We start from the raw sequence: 15,556 nt of genomic DNA, 5'->3' as shown, positions 1-15,556 counted from the left end.
CCCTGGGCAATCCATCCCTCCAAGGTAAAGTGCTACAACAATTGCGCATCCATGGTATTCTCCAAACTCCCCACCAAGAAGAGAGAGTACCTAGGAAGGCTCCTGGTGAGACTTCCAAAAGAGGACTCTCTCCGATAAAGGAAGAAGAGGAAGATCCGTACAAAGTTCTCAAAAACTTACTACTCGATGAGGCATCTCCCTCCCAAAGGAGAACCCACGTTTCAACAGTAGAGCCCCCATTGAAAGAACGAGAAACAAGCGAGTCTCCTGCCACCTCGGTGGAGATGACTCCACAAAGACGACGGGCAAAACGCTCTCCAACACCCCATAAACGGAGAAAACCATCGCATACTCATCTACACCATAATTCAAAGGGAGAATATAGAAAACAAGAGAAGAAAAAGGTGAGAAAGAGATCACCCTCTTCTCCATCTTCATCATCCTCTTCCTCTTCTGAAGAAAGTGATGGTGCAGAAAAGGAGGAACAAGGGAAGAAAAAAGCGAGAAAGAGGTCACCCTCTTCTCCATCCTCCTCATCATCTTCCTCTTCTGAAGAAAGTGATGGTGTAGCTCTTGAACCGCCCAAGAGAGGAGGCCATAGGAAATCCTATTCTTCTTGGAAAAGGTCGTCCAAGGTCAAAAATTTCAAAGAGAGATGAAAGAACTTCTCTTTCCTTACAGAGGAGTAGCAAAAGGATTCGAACCACCAGCAGAATCCAGCATCACAGAGCCACCACCAGGAGGCCAACAAGGATCCAAATAAAATCTCAACAAGATTTCGAGGAAAGCCTCGCCCCTTCCTCCTCAATCGACAATGCCATCAAGAGGCCATAGCACTACCACCAAAGTCGCCCATCTCGTCAAATCAAGGGCACAAATGACGTATGCAGCATTGGTCGCGTTTTTTGCACAAGGCAAGGAGGGGCAACCTCCACCAAGCCCAAAACTGAGTGGGGGTAGAGATGGAACATACGAGGGACGAGGGACACCTAGAGCGAACGCCACCAGCCCAACCACGACGACATCGTAGGCCAAGCTATGGCCTCCCTGCCCCTTGCACCTCGCAAGCCGTAGAGCCACCCCAGCGAGCTCCCCCAAAACCCTATTCTCTAAGCCCTTGTGAATTGTTTTTTTTTTCAAAACTCACAATATGAGTGGAATGTATTGATAACCAAAAAAGAATTACAATCCCACACCTAGCCATGGCTTCCACCATCACCACAAAAGATCAGGCTAATACATAGTAAGAAATTCGCCAGAATAGAGAGGCCACCCCCAACATAGAAAATACAAGACAACCATATCATAACACAGGTAATGCCAAAAGGGCGGTGCCCAAAGTCCCCATCACCAGAGGCCACCTCAAGATGCCACCATGCCGACATCGCTGCCACACAGATGACCCGTATGTCTCGAGAGAGCCTACATATATAGCCACAACAGTCACGGATAAGAAGGCTGAAGCCTCGCCCAGCAAGTCAAATGTTCCAACCTGCCGCTACATGCGACGCAACCTCCCACCGAAACAAGTGGAAATCCACCAGCATCAACTCCACATAATCGAGAACCCATCGCACATCAAACAACCATCGCAGATCTTGTTAATCTTTTGTTTTTTCAAAACTCACAAAAGTGAGTGATGTTATATTAAACAGATCAAAAAATTACAAGACTGTCCATGCTCACAATCCATGCCAGGGCATCCATAGGATCAGGAAGATACAAGAGGGGTTCAAAATGCACACAATTGACTCAGGCTATTCCTAGCTTACGAGTGGAATTGGAGCTGATCTCTTGAGACAGCTAATTCCAATATTGAAGGATTTCAGCTACTCGTGTGGAAAGATTTCAGACAGCAGACTAGACAGAAATCAGAGACTAGACTGAAATGTGGATACTGGAATGAGAATCAGACTTATAGACTGGAATAAAGTTCAGATTCAGATTCAGATTCAGAAAATTGTTGGGAAGTAAGTATCACTGAATATATACCATGTTTGACATTACAGCGAATATGATTACAGAGAAAAAGTATAGCCAACAACACTGCCACTGATGCTCAAGTGCAATTATAACCCAAAGCGCTAATACAAGTGATTACAATTGCCAACCCGATATCAATGTAATGGGCCCTATTTATATGCTTCGGGTTTACTGTAGTAATTACTCTAGTAATTACTAAGTGATTTGCTGCCCATCTTCTAAGAACACGTTCCCACATGGTGACTTTCCAGCCGTCTATCCAGCCGTCTACATCCTTCCCTTCTTTCCTGAATTTTGGCAAGATACCAAAATTTTTGAAAAATTCTCCTGTGAGACTGAAAAATCCATCGTCTGGTTTTCATGTGGAACTGAAAAATCCATTGTCTGGTTCTGATGTTGACAAGTCATCTTCTGGTGGATGGTCATAGTTTGACATTGAGAAGATGGTGAAGGATGCAAAGATCTAGAAAGGCCAAGGTGGAACTGTCATCTCTCCTTGCCTGCTGAGAAGAAAAGTCACCCCTGAATTCTGAGATAGAACTACCCAGTATCCTTCCATTGGACTGTCTTCCTTTTGCCCTTGCTCTTTGACCATGTTGGTGCTTCAGAAGTCCCAGCATTAGCATTCTCCTTTTGAATCAGTCGGTAAATGGCCTCCTGCTCAAGCTGATCCTGCCGGTGTCTGTAGTCGTCTCTTCCTCATAAGGTGTGAGAGCATGATAAGTTTTAGTGTCAGGATCATAGAGTGTACGCTTGCCCTTGCTCAATCGGGTTCTGGCCAGTTTATGACAATGCGAAGCAGTATGGATCCATCCTTCTAGAAGAGGCTGATTTGTTTTTACGCGGGCTTCGAAAAGAATCTCAGCCATTTCCCTGGCTCCCACATATAATCTTTGGAACCTTTCTAAATCAGTCCAGAGAGCATCATCCTCCAGATACTGTTTGGTAATGGAGGCATGTTGATGTCTCAGCTGCTTATTCAGGGTAATGAGCTGCAGTGAATGCTGATGATCATTCACTAGTCCTTCATCCTGAACCTTCATTTTCCCTTTAGCCTCTCTACTGTGATGGGACTGATCCGTGGGCTGATTCCCAATGTTACTGGGCTGCTGTTCTTCAGTCTGCTGATGACCCGACTGGTGTTCTGTTTCTTGTCCTTCTTGTTGTCCCGTAGTCTGGTCTGGTTGGTCTGGCTATGACTGGCCTCCTTCATCTGGCCCTGTCCCACCAGTATCAGGTCCTGGGGGTGGAGATGGTGGTGGTGCATCATCATCATCCTTTGTATGTCCAGTCTCTTCATCATCCTCCTCCTGATCAGGTTCATATTCTTCATCTTCTTCTTCCTCATCCGGGGAAGTCTGTTGCTCAATGTAATCCATTATGGCTTGGTTCATCAACGTACTATTGAACTCACCCACCTTGTCCTGCAAATCACTGTGCAGACTTTCCATTAAGGACTTTAAATTGTCTAGGTCAAAAACAGCATTGCCTGCGGGGTTTAAAATTTCAGACAAGCTATTGTAGATGTATCTGTCAGTCAGCGAACGCTTCAGAGCTATATGGTGCATTAGCAGCTTCCTGAATTCTGCCCGCTTTATTCTGAGCCCTGCCTCAGCTCGCTCTGCAGCTCTCAGTGCCTCATTCCTTTGACTCTTCAGGAGCATAATTTCAAACTCAGCCTTGGCTAGCTTTTTGTTCAACAACTCCTGAGCTCTTTGTGATTGGGCTTCCAGTACCCTGTGTTGTACGTTCTGCACTTCCTGGGCTTTCTGGAGTGTGGCAATCTGATGATGTGCTTCTGCCAAGTCAGCCTTAAGCTTATTGATCTCGTCTTCTGATCCAGCAGCCTCCACCAATTGTCCCATACAGCTGACAATGGTATTCCAAGAAGACTGTATTAGTACTGAACATCTGTCTTTGACCGTGGTTGGATCAGAATCGACAGGTTCATATATTACCACAGGAGCCACATAAGGTAGAGATGCATAATCAGTTTTGGTGAGTAAGAGATGCCCTCTCAATTTCTGAGTTTGCATTTGCTGCAACTTATCCTTTTTAACCAGTTGCAGAGGGTTTTGAGAAATGGCAGGAACTGTTTCAGACACAGTAGAGGACGCTGGACCTTTCCCTTTATCCAGTTGATTCTTGCCTTTCTCCCCTGACTGGTCTGGTACCTTTGCCTCAGTGACTGGCTTTACCTGATCTTTCCCAGAGCCAGTAGCCACTGTAAGTTTGACAACTGACTGATCAGGTGCAGTTGTCTCAGTTCTTGCTGCCTTAACTGGCTTTCGATTTGCTTCAAGAATTCACTGCTTTTGGTTAGTGTAATTCTTAGTTTCTTTGAACTGCTAGCTTCCTCTGCAGTGGCTTTCCTTTTCAGGTCCTTGGAAAGTGTTTGACTGTCCGTTTCCTCGTCGTCTGAGGACAGCTCAATCTTCTTTGGTTCAAAAATGGGCTGCTCATTCCATGCCTGCTTTACCTGCTCATTAACATCTGCAGCAATAGCCCAATACAGAAATTGCCAAACATACCATGCCTTGAAAACAGTTTGAGATTTCAACTTGGCAGTCTGTTGGAGTACATTATGCGAGAGTATTTGACACAGGTTGATATGGACTTGTGGATCCAGTATCTTGGCCAAGAGCATAGCAAATAACTTCTCTGATACATACGTTGGGTTATTCTTAAGACTGACTGCTTCTGCTACAAACCTGTAAGCAGTGGAGGCTTCCAGTCCTGCTACCGGAACTCCTTGAGCACTTGCCTTGTGCTTCTTTCTAGCTATTTCTTCCTCCTTTAGAGCAGTACTTATTTGCTGTGCAGTTGCCACAGACGGTTTGGGCTCATTAGGCATCCGAAATGCAAATGCAATGGCCTCGGGTGTCACTGACACCTTCCTATTATTTATCACAGCAATGCTAGTTTCAGCGTCAAAGGAATCAAGAACTTGCTTAATAATATATGTCTGAAAAGCAATCCGTGTGGCTTGCAACACAACTCGCAAATCCCAGAGTTGTAGCAGAGTCATTGCGTGATCAGTAAAGACATATCCTTGGATTTTACTGTATGAGAGAACAGGAAGGCTTGCCTTTGCCTCAGCAACTATAGCCTGGGTTTCTTCAAGAGTTTCCTGCATCTTCTCTGAGCGTTTCCTTCTACCCATACACTGTGAGGTCGACGACGATGAAACAGGCGAAGGCGAAGAGGACTTACTTGTGTTAAAGCCGTTTCCTGGTGTCGCTGGTAAGGCTGTCTGACCGTCAACTGTCTCGTCAGAGGTCGAAGTTTGTGGCTATAGTGAAGAAACCTCGGAGCTCGGCGATGGCGAATGGTTGACAGGAGGAAAGCGTCGTGCAGGAGATTTATGAGGAAAAATACTAACTCTCCTGACTGTTATACGTGTTCGCGCCATAAAAGCTCCACTACTCGCCGCTCCTAGACTTTTGTGTGCCGTCGCTGTCGTGGCAAACATGCATTGGACAAGACTGTAACCCACTGCAACCCATCCTTGCAATAATTATCATTGGCATACCACTTGACCGTTGGCCACTTAAAATTTGGAAAGTGTGTTCATACTGGTTCTGAACTGATTCCCACTCTGGCTGGACCATACTGGTACTGGTTCTGAATTCAACCCGATCTGATTCTTCAGGTACTGGTTCTGAATCTGGAACTGGTTGCACATGGAAAAGACCAAAAATATCTGATTCTGGTATCTCTAGATCATCAACCTCCAGTTCCTTAGTGACTTCTGCTAACCCAATTTCTCTGGTCTCTGAATAATAAAGCTTGATCTTGGCTCCATTATATACTCCCGGCAACATTAGTCCAGATAAGTCTTTTAATTTGACTGTGCCATTGGAGAAGACCCAATCAACCTCAAAAGGTCCTGCCCAGGCAATCTTCAAATTTGACTTCTTTGGACCCAGTCTTGACTGATAGAGAAGCACTAAGTCTCCTTTCTGGAATTCTCGGACTTTGATTCGGCGATCATGCCAGTGCTTCCTTCTTTGTTGAACAATTTCCTGTTCCAATATAGCTCTTTGCCTGAGTTCATCTAACAGCATCAGTTCATCCAGTCTTTTCTTAAGATTATGGTTGAAGTCTAGTCCATACTTTACAGCCATTCTCAGACTGGGGATTACGAACTCCATAGGAACCACAGCTTCAGTACCATACACCATTCTGAATGGTGTCATTCCAGTAGTTACCTTATAAGCTGTTCTATAAGCCCAGAGAGCAGTCTGAAGCTTCAAATCCCACTGGTCTGGTTTCTTTTGCACTACCTTAGTGAGAATAGTCTTAATTGTCTTTTTGCTACTTTCAGCCTGTCCATTGCATCTGGGATAGTAAGGAGTAGATTTCCGATGCTTGACTGAAAGCATATCCAATAGGATTTCCATAGTATCATTGATGAAATGTGTCCCTTGATCGGTCACAATTTCCACTGGACATCCATATCGGCAGACAATATTCTCAAACAGAAACCTTGCAGTTGACTTGGCTGTATTTTCAGGAAGAGCTTTAGCTTCAACCCACTTGGTAACATAACAAGTAGCCATCACAATGTACTTGTTCTTCCTGGGAGTCGCCTTCTTAAAAGGTCCCATAAAATCCAGTCCCCATTTCATGAATACTCCCAATGGTTGTATTGGCATTAAGGGAGTCATGTCTGCAGCTGTTGGTCGGCCCATTCTTGGCATATGTCACAAGTTTTACAAAAGCTTCTGACATCAGCAATCATTGTTTGCCACCACATACCTGCTTGCAGAATCTTCTTATAGGTCACTTCATTGGAAAGGTGTCCCTCAGACTCTCCATTATGCGCTTCTAAGATAACTTGCATTCTGCCCTCCATAGGGACACATCTCCGAAGTATACCATCCACACCCAATCGATAAAGTACTCCCCCAATGATGGTAAATTTCAGGCTTTTTATGATCAAAGCCTTCTTCTGATTTTGTTTCCAATCTTCTGGAAAGGCACCTTGGGAAAGGAATTGATAAATATCATTCCATTCCGGATCCACTGATTCTTCTGCTTCTAGCTGAAATAAATCAGCATCCACTGGTTCATCTCTCAGAGGTGATTCTGAGTATTCTTCTGTACTTCTGGAAAGAAAGTCAGCTCCATAGTGGTTTCGGCCAGGCTTATGGAAAATTCTAAATTCAAATTCCATAAGGAACATCATCCATCTTATCAGCCTGCCTTGAATAATGACTTTGTTAATCAGAAACAGAAGAGCTTGATGATCCACATAAAAATGGAATAACTTCCCCAATAGGTAATGCCTGAACTTTGTAGCGCTAAAAACCATTCCGAGGGCTTCTCTTTCAGTAGTCGTATAGCCTTGTTCAGCCTGACTAAATCTCCGACTAGCAAAATAGACCGGATAGTCTGTTCTGCCATCTGGCTGAGCTAATATTGCCCCCATTGCCAATCCTGAAGCATCGACGTGTACATGAAAAATAATATCCCAATTCGGCTGCCTGAGGACTGGTTTACTAGTAATGGCTTTTTTCAAATTCTGGAAACTCTCCTCACACTCAGCAGTCCAATTGAACTTACTGGTCTTCTTTGTAAGCTCATATAGTAGTACTGCTTGAGAAGCAAACTTGTGTACAAATCTTCTATAAAAATTCACATACCCCAAGAAAGAACTCAACTCAGAAGCAGTTCTAGGTGCTTTAGCTTGCTGGACACATTGTATTTTGTCATTGGCCATTTCTATTCCATTGCGGGAAACCACATGTCCCAGTAGTTGTCCCTTCCAAACCAGAAATACTGATTTAAATGGATTCAAGCAAATCCTTTTCTCCTGACAGCGTTTAAAAACCATCTCTAGGAATAGAAGGTGCCGTTCCTCAGCTGAATAGACAGTGAAGTCATCCATAAAAATGGCAAGGAACCGATGAAGAAATTCATTAAACATCTCCATCATACACCGTTGAAAAGTAGCTGGTGCATTGCATAGGCCAAAAGGCATCACCAGATACATGAATGCTCCCCACTCAGTGATGAAAGTGGTCTTGGCCCTATCTTCAGGATCAATCTGTAACTGGTTATAGCCGCTATAACCATCCATGAAGCTATACATCTCATATCCTGCGATCTCATCAAGCAACATATCAGTAAAAGGTAAGGGAAACGGATCCTTAATGGTCTGGGCATTTAGTTTCCTATAGTAAACACAAACCCTTAATTTCCCATTCTTCTTAGGAACGACGACTATTGGAAATAACCAATCACTACTTGCTACCTCCGTAATGAACCCAGCCTTGAGAAGATTATCAATTTCCTCCTTGACCTTCTTTGCATAGTTGGGGTTCATCCGGTATCTTTGCAATCTGACTGGCCTAGCTTCTGGTTTCAGTGGTATTCGGTGTTGACAGACTTCAAGATCTACTCCCTTCAAATCTGTATTTTCCCAGGCAAATACTTCTTTATAGTTCTGGAACATTTTCCTTGCCTTTTCCTTCATTGCCGGTTTCAGGTGCTCCTTGACTTTGATCATTCTGGGATTTTCCTATGATCCCAGGTTCCACTCCTCTACTTCCTGATCATCTGGAAGCAACCAATTTGGTCCTTCTCCTTTTCGTTTGGTCGAGTCTTCAGTGTAGTCCCAAGAAGGTCCATTCATCTCTGAATCATTATTCTGATTCATTGGATACTCTTCAGAATATACTGATTCTTCTATTTTACCAGTATCAGCTGGTTCCTCCATTCTTCCAGTTAGCTGAACGGTTCTTTCCCCTGTATTGTCTTCAGTAAACTGATCAGGGAATTGTCTCTTCTGCTTGTCAGCTTGTTCTTTGTTTAGTAGTACTGCATTCAAATCAATTTCTGCCAAAGGAAAGATGTTCATTGCTGCTAGCATTCGCTCAATTTTCTTAGCTCGGTATTTCTGACACAATTCCTTCGGCCTCAGTTCCTTTTTCTAGCTCCTGGTGTTGTTGGTCTGGATTTTAATTCTGCCACTAGACCCTTCTATGGTTAAGGTCTGGTTTGCGTAGTCATGAACATCATGTGTTGTTCTTAACCATGGGCAGCCTAATAGCATTCCATATGCTCCTTGTACATCCAAAACTAGGAAACTAGTTTTGAATTTTTCCCTCCCAACTCTTATCTGCATGTTTTCAATCATGCCCGTCGCTTGTACGACTCGATGATCCGCCATTATTACTTTGAATGGTGATGGTTTCATGTTAGTGATACCCATTCTTTGTTGAAGATGGGCTCCCATTATGTTGACTCCTGCTCCCCCATCCAGTATGACACTTGAGAGAGGTTCCCACTGCTTCCTGACCTTGTAATCTACCTGAATAAGTGGAACTTCATCATCCCGGACAGCCGTCAGGTCCATTGTTCTGGCCTCTGCCCCAGTCTTCCTGCATTGTTTGATAAAGTTGGCCACCTCAGGTAAGGTCTTTCTTATATCATCCAGCTCTACAGTCAACTTTTGGATTCTATCACAAATTTTCACCTGAATTTCCTCTCGCTCCTGGTCAGACTGATTGTCAAAGCTTGAAGAACTAGTGTCTTCACACTGCCATTTTTCTTTATCAGTACTACTCTCCCATTTCATCAGCTAGTCCATGTACTACAGCCAGCATGGCCGGTACTGACTGATCTTTATAAGTCGATTGGGCTGGTATCTTCTGAATGACTCTAGCATCAGAACTTTCTGGCTGCTCTGGCAGCTTCTTAGCTAAATCCTCTGTGATTTTAGCTGCTAGTTCCCGCTGCTCTTGCCACTCATCTACCACCTTTTCTTTACCTTTGGCCTTCCAAACTTCCCTTTGCTGGGCCCACTTGCTGCTGTTAGGATTAGCTGGTACTTCTGAAATGTCTAGAATTTCTTCAATGATCACTTCCTTGCTCCTGGTAACTACTCTGACTGGGACTGGCTCTGGTGCCTTAGCCTCAGTAGCAGTCATTACTGGTGCATCTGGACATTGGGCTGCAAAATGACCATACTTTCCACAAGTGTAGCAATTCATGCTCCTGGTCTGGAAGTTGCTTCTTCCTCTTCCTCTGCCCATTCCTTGTTGGTATCTGCCACGTCCTTGACCAGTACCACTGGTACCTGGTCCCTCTTCTTGTGCTACTTTGATTGGCTCTGCCTTCACCGGTTCAGTGTAGGCAACCACTAATAGATCCTTTCCTTTCTTAAAATGGTGAATTCGGATGCCACAATTATTCCATAGGTGACCGAAGGCTTTGCAGTAGGTACATTGTGGGCATTCCATGGAGATGTGGTCCTTGGATTTATATCTTGAACACCAAGTCTCCATCTTCCGGACCGGCTGTCTTGTGTGGCTAATCTCTGCAATCTGCCTAGCCATTTCTTCAATTTTCTTGGTCCATGATCCTTTCTTTGATTTTTCCTTTGTCCATTCATTGGAGCTGCTCTCGGAGCTGCTGGATGTTGCACTGGAATCAGATGATTCAATAGTTGTACTGCTACTGGTCCTTCTCTTCTTGTGGCTCTTTTCTTTCTTAGCCTGTTGTTCCAGTTTTAATGCTTGTTGGACCAGATCATTGAATTTCTTTGTAGGGGCTGGTACTTCTTGTTCTCTCAGCTTCTTGCTTCTGAACCCATTCAAAAACCATGCCCTCAATCTCTTCTCAGACGGTGGTTCTTGCAAATGTCTGGTCAGTTCTTTGATCTTTTCGACATAGTTGTGGACTGACAAATTCCTCTGTTTGATCTGATCCAATTCACAGAGAATATCCTCATCTCCTCGATTGTCGGAATATTCCAACCTGAAGGCCTTAATTAATTTATTATATGATCTCAGCTAGCATGCAGGGTAATGGTAATACCATTTCCTTGCTGCTTCCTTCAAGGTTTGTGGAAAGTATTCCCCCCAATCATCTTCATCAATATTTTTTAGTTCAGCATACTACTCAAAAGCTTGTATGTGAACATCGGGATCATCCTTTTTCCCTCCTTTGAACATAGGAAAGGAAATCTTCAGGGAGGCGGTGTAATCATTTGGATTACTGATGATCCCGCCAGTTCTCTTCTTGGCTTCAGACTGACGCTTGGGAGCCTTCTTGCAATTATCAGTGTCAGCATCCCAATCAATCTCTGTCTCTGTCTCAGTATCAGTATCTTCTCTGTTTTGTCTGCTAGAAGTATGGTGACTTCCCTTTCTGCCTTTGATATGCTCATCTTTCTGGCGAGACTGAGAACTCTTGGAACTCTTTGCCTTTCGTGCTTCCCGTTCTGCCCGTCTGCGTCGAGAATGACTGGAGTGCTGTGAGTCCTGCGCCTCATCAGCCTGACTATGCTCCTCCTGAGCCTCAGTGTCAGTCATTTTCTCTTGCTTGGGGTCAGACTCTCTTCCTGACTCCTCAGGAATGGGGTCCACACGATTGGTAGATTTCCGGCCACGATTGAATTTTGGTGCCATCGCTGAAAACTTCAACTGGGAGAAGAGTCTTTCAATCCACGAGCTTCAGCTCGAGCCATCGTGATCGCCAAAATGGAATTGGAGTTGATCTCTTGAGACAACTAATTCTAGTGTTGAAGGATTTCAGCTACTCGTGTGGAAAGATTCAGACAGCAGACTAGTGATTACAATTGCCAACCCGATATCAATGTAATGGGTCCTATTTATATGCTTCGGGTTTACTGTAGTAATTACTCTAGTAATTACTAAGTGATTCGCTGCCCATCTTCTAAGAACATGTTCCCACATGGTGACTTTCCAGCCGTCTACAACGAGCATCGCATTGATGACCCAATTCCATTCCCCAGGGTCCTTGCTTTTACCAAATGAAGCAACCAGTCCTTTACATTCTTGTATGATTTCTAAGAAGCGGGCACAAGAGAGATCGTTCTCAAAGACCCGACAATTCCTGAACTTACAAATTTGCTTAAAATAGCAAAATCTGACAATTTGCATACAAATCAGCAGCACTTGGATTTTCATCCTCCCAACGCCAAGGAATAGGTCTTTCTTGTAGAACCCAATCTTCTAGGTCTTTTGAATCCTCTTCCTTGCCAACCCACATATCCTCAGGCACTCCTTGAAAAGGTGCACAATGCCCTCACTCGCCACTTTGCAGCCAGAACACCTATCGGATCCAATCCCTCTTGTCAAGATCTTCACTCCTGTCGGTAAAGCCCCCCATAGCACTTTCCAAAGAAAGACCTTCATCGACAACGGTCACTGTGGGCTCCAAATGTTGTTAGGAACCACCGGCCATTGCTTATTCTAGAGTCTATTGAGGGGATGGAACCATTCTGGCGAGGCCAAGAGATAGTGGTATACGTATTTGATCTTCGGTTTGTTGCCTAGAGGTCTATTCTTGGGCCACCGCTAGGCCTTCCATTCAAATGCAAACTCGCACACCGGCAGACAATACTTGTCCAACCCAGCCAAGACTCTAATGACCATAAATCTTTCGGTCTGGATTAGAAGAAATTGGGTGGTCAGGGAGTCGCCATCTTTCCAGCTCATATTCTTGTTATCCCACATACGACGAAGATGAATGAGACCTTTATTGTTGATCTTCCTAGCTACTTCTCTCCAAAACGGGTTGAGTTATATACATCCCACCTTTGATAGCCATGGGGACCAGTAAGAGATAAAGTTACGGAACTACCTTGTCACCTATCCCCATTCCACCACCTCTAATGCTCTATTACGACGATCTCACCTATTGTGCCCCCCAATCTTAATTTGGACCAATGAGGGGCTAGCAGCTTGTCATAAACCTCTGGATTTTTCCACTAGCCACCCTTAAAAATCAGTTTTGCCTTGTTAATCAAGTTCCTCTACCATGACGGCCCATGCTTGGTCATGTGTCGTAATTGACGTGAATAGCTTGGCGCATTGGGCCTCTGCATGGATAGAGGGGTTGAGACTACCGATACCACCTCGCCTTGCAACAGTCTCCCAGCTTGCCCACTGCCAAGGTGTCGTGTCTTTGGTGTTATTTTTCCATAGAAATCTTTTTACCGGTTTCAAGAACTCCTTCCAATTACATTTGGCTAATTTCAGAAGCGGGCTAGTGAAGCCTATGTACGGGATCAAAAATGAGTTGATCACTTTTACCATGCCTGAGAAGGGGAGCAAAAAATGGAGTGGTGATGACACCATGATCACCCTATTTGTACTCTCTCTCTCTCTCTCTCTCTCTCTCTCTCTCTCTCTCTCTCTCTCTCTCTCTCTCTCTCTCTCTCTCTCTCTCTCTCTCTCTCTCTCTCTCTCGTGTAACCCTAGTCTATGTCGTGACTCCATTGTTGACATAGGGGCGATGCCCTCAGGGGGAGGTTAGTAGACACAGGGCCGCCCCACACACAGGTTAGTAGACACACACGACTTGCAACCAACTTCTCCTCGACGACATGCGACGTGATTTTTCGCGAGCTGCCCATGCCCTACATCCCTACTCGGTGATCTCCTTCCTCTGCTCGGTGACCTACAATCTACTTGATGACATGCGACCTCATTTTGTTCGATTACAGCCATGGCTCAGTCAAGTGGATATTTCGGGCTGCCGCCCTGGTTTTGTTGGGCTACTTTCTTGTGATACCACTTGTCGGTCACATCACACAAACAACCGACCATGACCACCCGAGCCTCAACGCAAGGCAACTTTTGTTAGGGAGGTAGCAACACCCTCGAAGCTCGATAGCACTACCCACCTTCAAAACAAATTTGAGAGACTTCGCAACAAGAAAAACAAGGAACTGAAAGAGAGACTCGTCAAATCCTATCTCGCTACAGTGGAGGAAAGGAAAAAGGAAACGGAACAGATGGAAGCCATGCTCACTAAAGAAAAAGGGAAAGACGCTCACAAAGGAGTTCAAGGTTCAAGTACAGAAGGAGATCTCTCGCAAGATTGAAGATGGTGTGGCATCCACGCTACGCGAACGAAAACGGAAAAAGGATATAGCTCTCAATGTTGGCATTGGCGGGCTCCCAAGCGATTGGAAAGGGGGGGGGACTCAAGTTCAATGAGTCCCTTGCCCGAATTTGGGTGATAATCCCTACAAGAGTACAATGGAATCAGGAAACAATCACCACCCTCGTGCATGAACACCGCACCAACCATGCGATCTTTACTTTCAAGACCAAGGCGGATCGAATCAAATTTCTCGGGCAATCGAGGCTTCTCAAAGACACCACACTTTGGTTTGCAGAAGATCTTACATCTGCCCAACTCAAACTGAAGAAGGTGGAACTCCAGAAGGTGCAGAAAGCACGCACGGCAGGAAAATGAGCAGTTTACCGAGGAGATAAAGCCATTGTCCAAGAATTTCGAACTCCGAAACCGGCTACTCCCTCATATGTCCCTCCTTAGGGACCCTCAATCCTTAACTGAGATGTTTTTACCGTTTGTTGGACCTTGAGTCTTTAACTGAGATGTATCTAACAACTCCCCTTAGAAGAAACCCTCTGTAATGTTTTGTTTTTTGGTCCCATAGGTCATATCTGACCTTTGTGGATGATAATTCAATCTCTCTCTCTCTCTCTCTCTCTCTCTCTCTCTCTCTCTCTCTCTCTCTCTCCATGGTGTAGGAGAGGGGATGACACCATAAGAGAGATAGGTCCCATAGGTCATATCTGACCTTTGTGGATGATAATTCGATCTCTCTCTCTCTCTCTCTCTCTCTCTCTCTCTCTCTCTCTCTGGTGTCATCCCCATGACACCATAGGAGAGGGGATGACACCATGGGGGGGGGGGGGGGGGGGGGGAGGGAGATAGAGAGAGAGTGGCAATGATACCATGATCGCCCTTGCGGGGAGGACAGGTGTACAAAAAGATCTTAGGAGAAGTGGAGTGACGATGACACATGAGCGCGCCTTCGATTGCGCTCCAAAATAATGTCAAGGATCAAGTAGAGGAGGTAATTTGTGTGTTAATTGACCTCTTGTGACATTAGTGGTCTGCTGAGGTCAACATACAAGGTGAGAGGTTAGAATTTAATCTTCTCTCTAAGAGGATGAGTGCGCTAACAAATGGAAATATATACAAACAAGTCACACCAGGAAGAAGGGCAAGGAAGTATATAAAACTAAGCTCGAGAACTTGTGCTAAAGGATGTGTTCTTGTTGACTCACGCTTGTGGCAATAATTGCTCACATTCACATATTGGAGACCAAAGTCAATAGTCCCAATTTCATTATATCCAATGGTTTGTACAAACTTTACCGATGGAGGATCAAAACCTAGATTTGGCACGCAGGCACATGCCCACTACTCATTGAGCAAAGACATGCTCCTTGTCACTTAGGAATCATGATATGGTTTTGCATAGCAAAAAGTGCCAATTTTTTTGAACCTAAGACATGAAGGAGAGCCCCTCCCCTTCTATGGTTGTATAGTTTTTCTCTGCTAGTTCTAGCTGTTCACTTGCATACACAAGAAGTTTTGGAAAAATTCTCACAATATTTCCCACATTGTGGCTTACCTCAACATCATGAGCTTCTGTGAGGGAGGCGCCGCATACCTAGCTAGGTATGCGGTGCCTCTCGAGCAGAAGCTCATGATGTTATGCATTGTATGAAAAACACTGAGAACGACTCCATTTTCCTACATGAGAAAATTTCTA

Source organism: Adiantum capillus-veneris, chromosome 1 (assembly GCF_014529385.1).
Source record: "Adiantum capillus-veneris isolate H3 chromosome 1, ASM1452938v2, whole genome shotgun sequence".
Taxonomy (NCBI): domain Eukaryota; kingdom Viridiplantae; phylum Streptophyta; class Polypodiopsida; order Polypodiales; family Pteridaceae; genus Adiantum; species Adiantum capillus-veneris.
This window is presented reverse-complemented; position numbering follows the sequence as displayed.